This window comes from Tinamus guttatus, unplaced genomic scaffold (genome assembly GCF_059628265.1).
Source record: "Tinamus guttatus ecotype Peru unplaced genomic scaffold, ASM5962826v1 Tinamus_guttatus_pri_ptg000022l, whole genome shotgun sequence".
Classification (NCBI taxonomy): Eukaryota; Metazoa; Chordata; class Aves; order Tinamiformes; family Tinamidae; genus Tinamus; species Tinamus guttatus.
In genome coordinates, this window is record NW_028288556.1 from 650936 (window position 1) to 662406 (window position 11471).

Below are 11471 nucleotides of genomic sequence, written 5' to 3' on the forward strand. Positions count from 1 at the left end.
CGCTCTGTGAGGAGTAGCACAACCTTCCCTTTAGTAATCAGCAAGTGGATCTGCACAGTTAGGCTCATCAACATATGGGATTTAACAGTCCTAGTTTTCTGTTGTGGAAGTTTAGAGATTGACACTTTTTTTTTTAATGATTAACTCAGTGAAGTATTTGCAAGTGTATATTTGACAGCACATTTTCTTTTACTTGTAGGAATGCTTTGTCATTTTAACATACTGATTTCTTGGAATTATTTGCTGAGTAATGTGGTCTTACATTTACGTCTATCTGACTTCTCTCAGGCACTTGATAGGCATGTCTCTGAACAAAGGAAATGCTATACTGCATTTATGCATAACTTCATGCAGTTTGGCATTCTGTCTCCAGCTGAGGTCAATATTAGATGTAAATTTGTAATAGGAAGATAAAACAGATCATTCTGTCAAAAGTTTTTCTCTCTAAGTTCTTAAACATGGTGGTTTATGTATATTCCTTAAATATTTTACCCTCATAAAATTTACTGGCTGCAGGTTTTCTTATTATAATAAGTAACTCATAAGACTTTTTAAAACCTTATTTCATGGCTGATCTCAGAAATACCATCTGGCTGAGGAGTTCCCCAGAGCAAATATTACTGGAATAAGAATTATTTCCTTCTCCACCATAGGGCTGAAAGGCCATATATATTTTTATGAAAAGTGGTTAACAGGCAGCAGAGATTTATGTTAAACATACCTGCATGTTCAAAAACAATTGAGCATTCTTCTTTTGCCCTCTTCAGAGGTTCTTTCATTATGTAACAGTTTTTGCTGCCTTGTCTTTACTTCGCGTAATATTCTCCCTCTCATGAATACTGTAAAACTCCACAACAGATGCCACTATATAAAAAAAAACTTCAAAGGAAATTCTTGAAACAAATTTAGCCATTATATACTAATTACGAATGTGCATTGTAGCAGAAGTGACTCCAGCGCAGTTAGTCTTTGTCATTTTTTAACAGTTTTAGTAGTTAGGGTTGTAAGATTTGTTTTTCTCCTTTGAAATAAAATACACAGATCACAGATTATCTAATATTAATCTGCAAGATAAGTTAATCAAAGAACAAAACAAATATTTCTTCCATAAAAATGTATTCTTATACTTTTTTTTTTAATTTCAGGTATATTTGTAACTGAATAGTTACTGGTTAATCAAGGGCCTGTTAAATGAATTATATATTTCTACATATTTAGGAGAGTAGGCTAATCTGAAATTGTAATGGCAGATGTTTAAGAAATGACATCTGGTGAAAATGGGCCCTGGTGCTTTACTGGTGCACCAGTGTACCAGATGCATCAACTGCACTGATAGTTCCCTAGGATTTTGTTGCTGCTGTGGGATAGAAATGGATGATTGAGTCCTCCCCATTTATGTTATCACTTGTATATGTACTGACACATTTGCCATAACTTCTTATTTATTTTTTAGACAAGAGACAGCAAGTGTATTGGTCAGCTTAATCAATCGTTTATCAATGTGTCTGTAGTTATATAAATGTATTTACATATATGTTTTTATCTGATCTCATTCCCTCCCTGAAATAATATTTGATCATCTTGACGAATTTAAACCACATTTAAAGACAGGGTATCAAGGTAAAAATTTTACATATTAAATATCTTTAACAGTTTAGTTTGGTAAATATAGGCAGCAGAGTATAGAAATCCTATATATATTCAGCTGAATAGAAAGGTTGCAGCAGTAGCTCAGTCCTTAGGTAATGCAGACATTTAAAACGCATCAAGTCCGTGAGAAATTTTAATCAAAGTTCATATCTTAGTACACACCAGAGCATTCAACTAATCATACAGCTCTATAGGGACAACATAATTCATGGAACAGATTCTTTTTATTCTTTCCCATTCTTTTACAGGTTCTGTGCCCTCATTCACTACCAAGACCTGTTCTCACAAAAGATTTCAGGATGAAGGAGGATTTAGAGGCAGGGCAGTATTACCTGGTGACATCAAAAATTGCTGGTTATAAGGTAAAGAAGAATTGGTGACCAGTTTTAACTTAAGCCTGTAGTCTTCATGCTTGAAAAAATGCTATCTTGGATATTACAGTCCATGATGGGAAATGGAATGTCACTGAGTGGTTTAACTCACCCTTCCGTTGGCTCAGATGGTATATTGATTTGCATATCAAAATCAAGACCTGCGAACAGCAGGAGTTCCGGGGACCTCCTTAGATATTCCCAGCTCAACTCTTAGTTCTGTAACACTCAGCTTTCATTTAATTTCAGTTTAACTTAGTTCATTTTTATTTTTCTGAATAAAATACTCAAAAAACCCCAATACAAATCTATGTAGTTTTTTTTTTCTCTTCAGTGGAGAGAACTGCCAAGAGTTGGCCTTAGCATCAACCTTGGCCAGTATACCTATACAATACATGGGAAAGGCTAATGCAAAGGTATTATCTCAGTGCAAAAAGCAGTGCAGTTGATGAAATAGCATGACGCTACAGCGGAGCTAGCTGAGGCCAAGATCAGTTTCAGTGCCATAATCACACTTCTGGTTCCTTCTGTTTCCTCAAGTCAGTCTTCTACATTCTGAAGACGTATAAGCTAAGGAAAAACTGACAAAAGGGAAAGAAAAAAGGGGGGGATAGGAAACTTTCAGACTTTCTTTGTATATAATATTTTGTAGTTTTGTAGAAATTAAATTCCGTGTATGAGTCTGAAGCAGTTTTTCTCTCCAGTGAATATCCTGAACTGTTTATCACTGTCTACTGTGTCAATTTACTAAGGATATCCTATTCTCTACCCTTATGGAGAGGGATATTTGCTTGGGTTTTGTTTGTTGTACCTTTTGCTTGGGAAAGAAAAAGTTACAAGAATGAATCTTGAAACAAAATCGCCTACATCCTTCTTTTATAATAAGATATTTGTAACATGGATTCAGAATTTAAAATTTAATCATGGGTGTGCATTTCTGGGTTCTTAGTTATCTTTTCTGCTCATTTAGTGCTTCTTTATTTTGTTATTGTCTATTTTAATATAATTAATAATTTAATATAATTAATTTGTTTATTTTCATATATAATTTCCATTGTCAAATAATGTACATTTTGTTACAAAAGAGAAGTTGTATAACATTCCTTACTGATGGGTTGCTAGTTTTCAAGATTAGTGCTTAGAAAGCAAGTTGTATATCCAGTGAGAATCTGCGTTCCATAATAATGAGTTTTGCCTTTGATTTCTTTATTCTTTAGCTATGTCTAACCGTTGCGTACTAACATTATATCAATTATATCTAAGATTTAAAATGTAAAGGATCAAAGTTTAAATATAAAGGATAATATCTAAATGGGGCTTAGAGCAGAATCTGTTTCACTGTAGCTGATCCAAAATACTTCTCTGTATAGATCCTCCAATATGAAATAAAAGTGACTTTACTGGAGATTTTTATTTTGTCTTGAATAATTACCTTATAAAACACCAAACATTACCTGTAACACCAAATCATTCTCAATTCTCCATAACTTCGGCACACTCAGTAATTTAAATGCAGAAATCTACTGCAACTACAGCAAAATGTGTACATCACCTTTTATTCTTTGTGATTTTCTCATTTAGTATCCCATGGAACTTGCAAATTCCATAAACACTGCTGTTGAACGTTTTAGCGATGTCTAATTTATTCAATGGTTGTAGGATTACCCCTCTCTGGCCCCCACCTTGAGCAGTTCAGCACTTGAAGTATTGAATCTTTAGGGTAAAATAACAATCTCCTTTGGAGGCAGGGCATCCAGTGAGTTCAGCAATACATTCAAAGTAAGGGCTGGAAAGAGCATGATTCCAAACAAGATCCAATATGTTCTGGTTCTTAGAATAACTCTCTCCACTGCTACTCACTTCTAAAACACAAAGCTGTAGTTTCTGGGTGATCAAATGACAGAGGGCAGAAGTCAGAGTGGAAGATTCCTGTTTAGAATTGTAAGGTGATTGGGGGCATGGAGGATAGATTACTGAACACTAGAAGTTTTATTAGTTTGAAATATTATAATGGCAGTGCAAAAACTGCAGGAATCCCAAATTTTAACAGGTTAAGAGGTGAGCTGAAGGCAGGAAGATTTCATACCTGTCATTTGTATGCTTGTGTCCCTGTTGCAGTTGGAATTCGGTGGAATAGGTATGTCCCCTAGATAAATTTAATCAGGCTGGGTCAGCGTTTCCAGGAAGAACACTGTTTCACTGAAGTATTTTGACCAACATACTAGCGTTGCAATTTTCTGGAGCACAGAACTTCTTTAACTATTGCAGCCATCAGCAGTCTACAGAAATAAAAGTCATCAAGGTTACCTCATAGCCACAGTCTAAAAGACCATTTATCTTTAAAATTGTCCCTACTTTTTTTTTTTTCCAACTAAAGCAGCATTTTGTTAACTGAGCTATAAATTAAAAAAAAAAAAAAAAGATAAAAAAGCTATGGAACTTTTCACTATCTTCGTCTAAATAGATATCAAAGAAATTCAGGAAGTGAATATTCTATCAGGTACACAGACACAAAGGGAGGGAATTGTGGAGTTGCATGCAAGATTCCTGCTAAATACAACTTGCATGCTTCAGTTGTATTTAGTTTCAGTTGTATTTAGTAGGAGAGGTTTTTTTAGGAGATTGCTTGAAAAAAGACAAAACTTTCCCTTTCACATTCATTATCAAGCAAAAGTGCATCCTTTTAAAACAGAACAGATTTACAAGGTTGGCTGAACATTATAAAAGTGAAGAATGAATAGGAGGATTCCCAGAAAAATGGCACAGAGACCCCTAATATCTAAAGGAAAGTATTTCCATTGTTAAACAGAACGCATAATTTTAGCCACTCCTGTTTTGAAGTGGAAGAAAAAAAAATTGTCTAATCAAAAAAAAAAATTCCTCCAAAAATGCTGCTTTGATGAAGAATTTTTAGCTGGCTCTAATTGATAGCAATTCCACAGTAAAGGCTGCATGAGATTAGCATTTCTAGGAAGACTGAATTACTATGCCTGTGATGTGAGATGGATGTAAATGAAGTAATGTGAAAAGGATAATATAATTACTCTAGACATCAGGATTTTGGTAAGGATTTAAGCAGCGATTTCCTAGCTAAGCCATGGCTCTAGCAAGGAGTGGTGGTAGCAAATATAGTGGGCTATATATGGTGAGTGTTTTACGTATTATTTATTTAAATTCACATTATATGTCTGTTACTTTTATTTTTGTTACAGTGAAGACAGATAAACAAAGGTGGGCTACATTGGAGGCTGCTGAGATCAAGGATAATTTTTCCTTTGATATCACCAGCCACTGTTTTCAGTCCTTGTATATGCTAAAAATTTGAGTCTGAATTTGAGCACTGACAAAATCCCTAAAATGCATATACATTTACCAGTGTATACATCAGAGTATGCATGTTTTAAGCTATTCATTAGGAAAAAGAAAGGTATTCATGCACACTTCCCTTACTGAAAATTGTCTACATATAAAAATATTTACATAGATGTTACATAGGTCAGTGCTAGGTGCAGATTTAGCTAAGGGCATATCCTCCACCTCTTACTAGTGTGGTATATGTCTGCCAAGTGATATGATGTAAAAATGACTGGTAACTGTATATATCCACTCTACATTTTGCAACTGGACCAAAATCCCTGCAAACCAGATTAACATCCTCCATACCTCATTTTATTGTGTCTTCCTGACGAAATTTTTACGGGTCCCAAGGGCACTGAAGGCTCTCTGTATCCCAGCCCAGGGGCGTCAGTCCCTGCCTCACGATGGCACCCTGCCTGGCCCTGTCTCTGTCCCACGGGTGCCTGCGCAGCCTGGTGTCAGCCCTGCACCATCCTGACCCCATCCCCAGAGCAGTGCCCATTGCTCGAGCTGCAGCTGCCCCTGCTGCCCTGCTCCCTTGCGGGTGGTAAAACTGGCCAGACTGACAGACCTTGTCCTGCCATTGTGGGGAGCTGCTGACCACATGGTGCACTGGCAGGGTAAGTCAGTCTACACAGGAGTCCCAGATATATCTCACCTTGAATACACAGCTGCAGTGGGCTCCAAAGGCAGTTACAGTTCAAGTATGGGAAAAGTAGCTTGAGATGTAAGATACAAGAGAACAGAAAAGCAGCAGTTCAAATATCTAGTTTTCACATCCTTATTATCTGTCTCTGGCCGTGCTCCTTTTCCTGCACGGTAACCATCCATGAGAAATTTAACATGGTTTCATTGTACACATAAATGTATTCCTGTAACTAAACAGCTAAATACACAGCTAAATACAGACTGCTGACCAGCAGCAGAGTGGACAGAGCCATGACCCCCAAAGAGTCAAAAGCTTCCACAAGTTATAGCAAAATGCTTGACACATCAAATGGTTGTCACTTATTAACTGCTTTAAAACTGTTGTTTGTTTTTATAAAATTTGTAATGTGTTTTTAAAGCAAGGCATTTACTACTCCCCTGGTGTTTAAAATCTTTTCTGCATTTGGCAGAGGTAGCTGTACATTAAACACAAGGACTTCAGGGATTTTGAGTGATCTGAACTAGGTGTGCTAAATTCAATGTTATCTTCCTATGTTCTCATTTCTCTGTCCTCATTCTATCCTTGTCTGAATAAATAGGTAATTGATTAAGTCTTAGAATGTGCTGTGTGTTTTAAAATTTGCTCATAAATGTGGCCTGAGGTACTGGAATACACTGGAAGAAATATGCGTATCATAAAGCTACCTCTCCCTCTTGCCTCATTGCCATTTATTGGTGAAAGCTAGGGCAGAACACTGCTGTCCCATCACTGAAGTGTATTCCTGGCCTACTTAGCAAGTAGAGCTGAAAAAAAGTGGGTAGAAGCGGCTTAAGTTAGGGACCATCCTGCCACATTGCACTTTCTTTACCGTAGTTGCAGTCAGTTTACAGGGAAAGACTGGTTACCTAATAACCTCGTGGAGAAACACAGAACTCAAGAAGCTGAGTGTGTCTGACAAATTAAAAAGGGCTGGCTGAAGAAATTACAAAAAGGTAAGGTCTGGGGGAATCACACTCCTGATGCTTTAAGAAAATACTCTGACCCACCTTGGGTGCCTTGCTTACAGGAGTGCTCTTCCTTAAATTAGAACTCATTTCTACTGTTTCTGTCTTAAGCTGCTGTTTGGATTGTTGGTTTGCAGGGAGGTTAATCTCAGAGTGCGGTGGCTGAAACCAGTGTAGCAGGAAATTTCTGGTCAGCTGACTTGGGTCATTTGGCACTTTTTGTATGTACAATTTTCATGTACATGAAAATGTACAAAAATGTATATTTTTGTAATGTCAATTTTCCTGATTTCTTATGTAAAACCAGCTGTAACAAAATTTTGATATGTATACGACAGCTTTCTTTCCTTCTTGTTGGACAGTTAACTTCAGATGTTCTATACTTGACTTTTAGAGATCACAAGAGCTTAAATTTCCTATTTGGTGAAAGTCATAGGAGTCTAGCACCTCAGGAAATCAAGTAGCTCATGACCATCTATGACATCTCAGGCTTTGTCTATATAAATAAGGGAAAATAAGTTGAACTGTTATTCATACCTTTTTGCTTCCAGTGATTGTCAGGTGTATTTTTGTATTTGAGTTTAGAAATCAAGATATCATGGAAAATTGACTGTGTAATAACCTATTGTTAAAACAAAGGGTTCATTTACAGAATCCCAGAATGGCTACGGTTCGAAGGGACCTCTAGAAATCATCTAGCCAACCCCCTGCTCAAGCAGGGACACCCCCCAGGAAATAAGTTCTTCCTTACATGGAGGTGGAACTTCCTGTGTTTTAATTTGTACCCATTACCCTCACCACTGTTGAGAAGAGCCTGGCCCCGTCCTTCCCTCAGATACTTGTACGTATTGATCAGATCCCCTCTCAGTCTTCTCTCCTCCAGCCTCAGCAGGCCCAGCTTGCTTAGTCCTTCTTGTAAGACAGATTCTCCAGTCCCTTAATCCTCTTCATGGCTCTCCACTGGACCCTCTCTAGAAGCTCAATGTCCTTCTTGTCCTGGGGAGCCCAGAACTGCACCCAACACTCCAAGTGGGGCCTCACCAGAGCTGAGCAGAGGGGCAGGATCCCCTCCCTCCACCTGCTGGCAACACTTCTCCTGATGCAGGCCAAGATCCCATGGGCCACCTTGGCCACAAGGGCACACTGCTGCCCCATGGTTAACTTGTTGTCAACCAGGACTCCCAAATCCTTCTCCATGGAGCTGCTTTCCAGCAGGTCAAACTCTACTCTGTCCTGGTGCCTGGGGTTATTCCTCCCCAGGTGCAGGACCTGGGGTAGCTCAGGGGTGTCTTTGTTGAACCTCATAAGGTTCCTCTCTGCCCAGCTCTCCAACCTGTCCAGGTCCCTCCGAATGGCACCACAGCCCTCGGGAGTGTCGGCCACTCCTCCCAGTTTGGTGTCATCTGCAAACTTGCTGAGGGTGCACTCTGTGCCCTCGTCCAAGTCATATTTAACTTAACTTAAATAAAAAGATAAACAGATTGACACCTAACGATCCTCAGTTAAAAAAAAAAAAAAAACCAAAAAAAACAAAACAAAAAAAAAACATAAACCCACAGGCTCTCTCCTTTTGAGAAACACCAAGCTTGCTTTCAGAGAGAGAGGATAGACTGTGGAGGATGGGCAGAAATATGGACATCTTCCTGCTTGCATTCCTTCCCTGGTGTCTTTGAACACCACTCACCCTTCCCAGCAGGGAGAGTGAACTGCAAAGCTTATTCTCTGTGTTAAATATGTTTTTTTTTTGCCATCTGCAAATCAAATTTTTGCTGCAGGAGTGGACTGCATAAATAAAGGCATTCAGCTTCCCAACTGATTCTTTTTAAAGCTTGGCTTTGTATCAATATACCAGCCAGTAAGCTCAGGTAGTTTTATTTTCTTTTGTTCCATACTACTGCTAGGATATCATCTGTTCATATTGACTAGATGGAAGTGTCTTTAGTGAGTTTTGTAAAATGAAAAGTTAGAAATTACTGTAGTAGGTTTAAAGAAATGTCTTGGGGCTTACACTGAAGATGCAAAAATGACCTTCTCCCCGCTAAGAAGGGAATAGCTGTCAGAATAGACACAACAGATGCCTATATTCACTTATATTTGCTTTGGTCATTGCTAATATCTTTTTTAAATAGTTATTTACCTGTTTCCATTACTGAGAGAAAACATTGGTTTGTAACTGTTCTGTATAATAACTGCTCTTAATAAGAAAATACATGTGCTATATTTGCAGAATGCATGCAAGAATTCTTGTGTGTGGTGTTGAATACAGTCCATGGGATGTGACTGAAGCACAGTAGTCTCATGACTGTCCAGCTGTTCCAGCAACATTCCCTTTTCAAGATAAGAGAAACAGCTGCAGCGAGCAGCTGGGCCCAGGCATGAAAAAAATCCTTCACAAGATGGAGGAAGAGCAACTGCTGGCAAGATTAACTAAGAGGTTGGAAGTCAAAAGTGGAACATGATCTTCAAAGACTACAGACTGATAAATGTTTTGAGAGGAGGATACTTGCGGGCATTCTCTGCTTGCCTTGGTGCCATACCCCCATATTTTAGCCATCCACCAAGCAGTGCTCTGGGAAATGGAAATGGGAAAACTGCACAGAGTGAGAATACATGAACGAGTGTATTTTGCAAAGCAGTTCTATCCTCTAAAACATAGAGGCTCTTTACCTTGCAATGACTTAATCAAGATGCAATAAATAATAATAGCAAGAACTATTGGCATGAGTTATCTTCCTTGAAAGGAACTGTGTGCTAAGAGGAGTTAGATTGTTTTGTTGCCATTATAAATCCATGGGCCTCTGTCATCAGCCAGGAAGATCATGGAGAAAGATCTGGATGTCCTGAAGGACTGAATAGCAGTAGGACAGTATTTGACAGTGGAAACAGGAATGGTATGTTCTTCATAAGATGGATTTTTTTCTATGTGCAGAAAATAGAAAACTTCGTTGACCTGATTAATTGCAGGATGGCACAGTAACAAATGTAATGCTCCTTTGAAAAAGGCAAATGCTGTTCTAAGCTGTTTCAAAATAGGGATAACCAGTAGGTGTTAGTAAGGGTGACAAGGTGTGAATGAGATTTAAAGACTTGTTCAATCTGGAAAACATGAAGATTGTAAAGGGAATGAATATTCTACAAATTCACACACAGTATTAATACACAGTAGTGTGTCCCATCATTGATTGACACCTTTGAATATATGGCAGGTTCTGATATGACCTGTGGTGGATTCAGTTGGAAGCTGAATTTTCGTTGGTGTCCTGTTCCTCAGAGAGAGATGGATGGACGGAAAGGAGATCAAACACTCCCTGTTAGGACTCCTACAATGGCAGGAGGCCTTTTTTCAATAGACAGAGATTACTCTCAGGAGATTGGAACATATGATGCTGGAATGGATATTTGGGGAGGAGAAAACTTGGAAATTTCCTTCAAGATTTGGCAGTGTGCTGGCACTTTGGAAATTGTATCTTGTTCATATGTTGGGCATGTATTCAGAAAAGCAATGCCGTACACTTTTCCTGGAGGTACAGGGCAGATAATCAACAAAAATAACAGGAGGCTTGCAGAAGTCTCGATGAATTCAAAAACTTTTTCTACATTATTTCCCCAGGAGTTACCAAAGTTGATTATGGGGACATATCATCTCAACTTGGACTAAGATGTAAGCTCCAGTGCAAGCCTTTCTCCTGGTATCTGGAGAATGTTTATCCTGATTCCCAAATTCCACACATTACTTTTCTGTGGGGAGATAAGAAATGTAGAGACAAATCAATGTCTGGATAACATGGCAAAAAAAGAAATGCAAAAAGAAAGATGGAGACAATTGGCAGAAGCCATGAATAAGTTTGGAAATTAATGTTTTTAAAGCACCCAAGCAGGCACCACCATGCCTGATGATAAAGTGTTGCAATAAAAAACACACAATCTGAGGTAAACTCTGATCAGTGGAAAGGAAATGATTTGCATCAACACCAAGAGGGGTGGTGTTCTGTGCTCCCAGACACTCACCTGTTCTGTCCACCATCAGGAAACCCAAAGCCTGCACATATTGCTACTGAGCAAGTGAACTGTTGCAGCTTGCCTACGCTCAGCCTTCGCAGCCCAAGCGCAGGGAGGCCACAGCTCCCCGCAGCGAGCAGGACGCAGTGCCTGTGGGAATGGCAGGAAGGGAAGCACGGCCGCGGCCCCCGCCGCGGGGACACCGGCCCAGCCCCGCGCGCTAACCGGGCCGCTGCCCTCCACAGCCGCGCGGCTGGCGGCGCCGCTCGGGCTCCTCCACGCGCTGCGAGCGGCCGCCCGCCCCCCTGCGCGGCCCCGCCGCTCCCGAGTGGTCCCCGCGCGCCCGCCCAGGCCGCGCGCGCCGCGGAAGGTGCGCGGGGCGGGGGCGCGCCGCGGGATCGCGCGCCGCGGGCGCGCGCCGGGGCTCGCCGCCCCGCGCGC

General features: G+C 39.8%; 1 pseudogene; it reads left to right on the plus strand.

Moving 5' to 3' along the window:
* The first annotated feature begins 9486 nt into the window (after nt 1-9486).
* On the plus strand, nt 9487-10887 carry LOC148596262 (polypeptide N-acetylgalactosaminyltransferase 1 pseudogene; annotated as a pseudogene).
* The last annotated feature ends 584 nt before the right edge of the window (nt 10888-11471 follow it).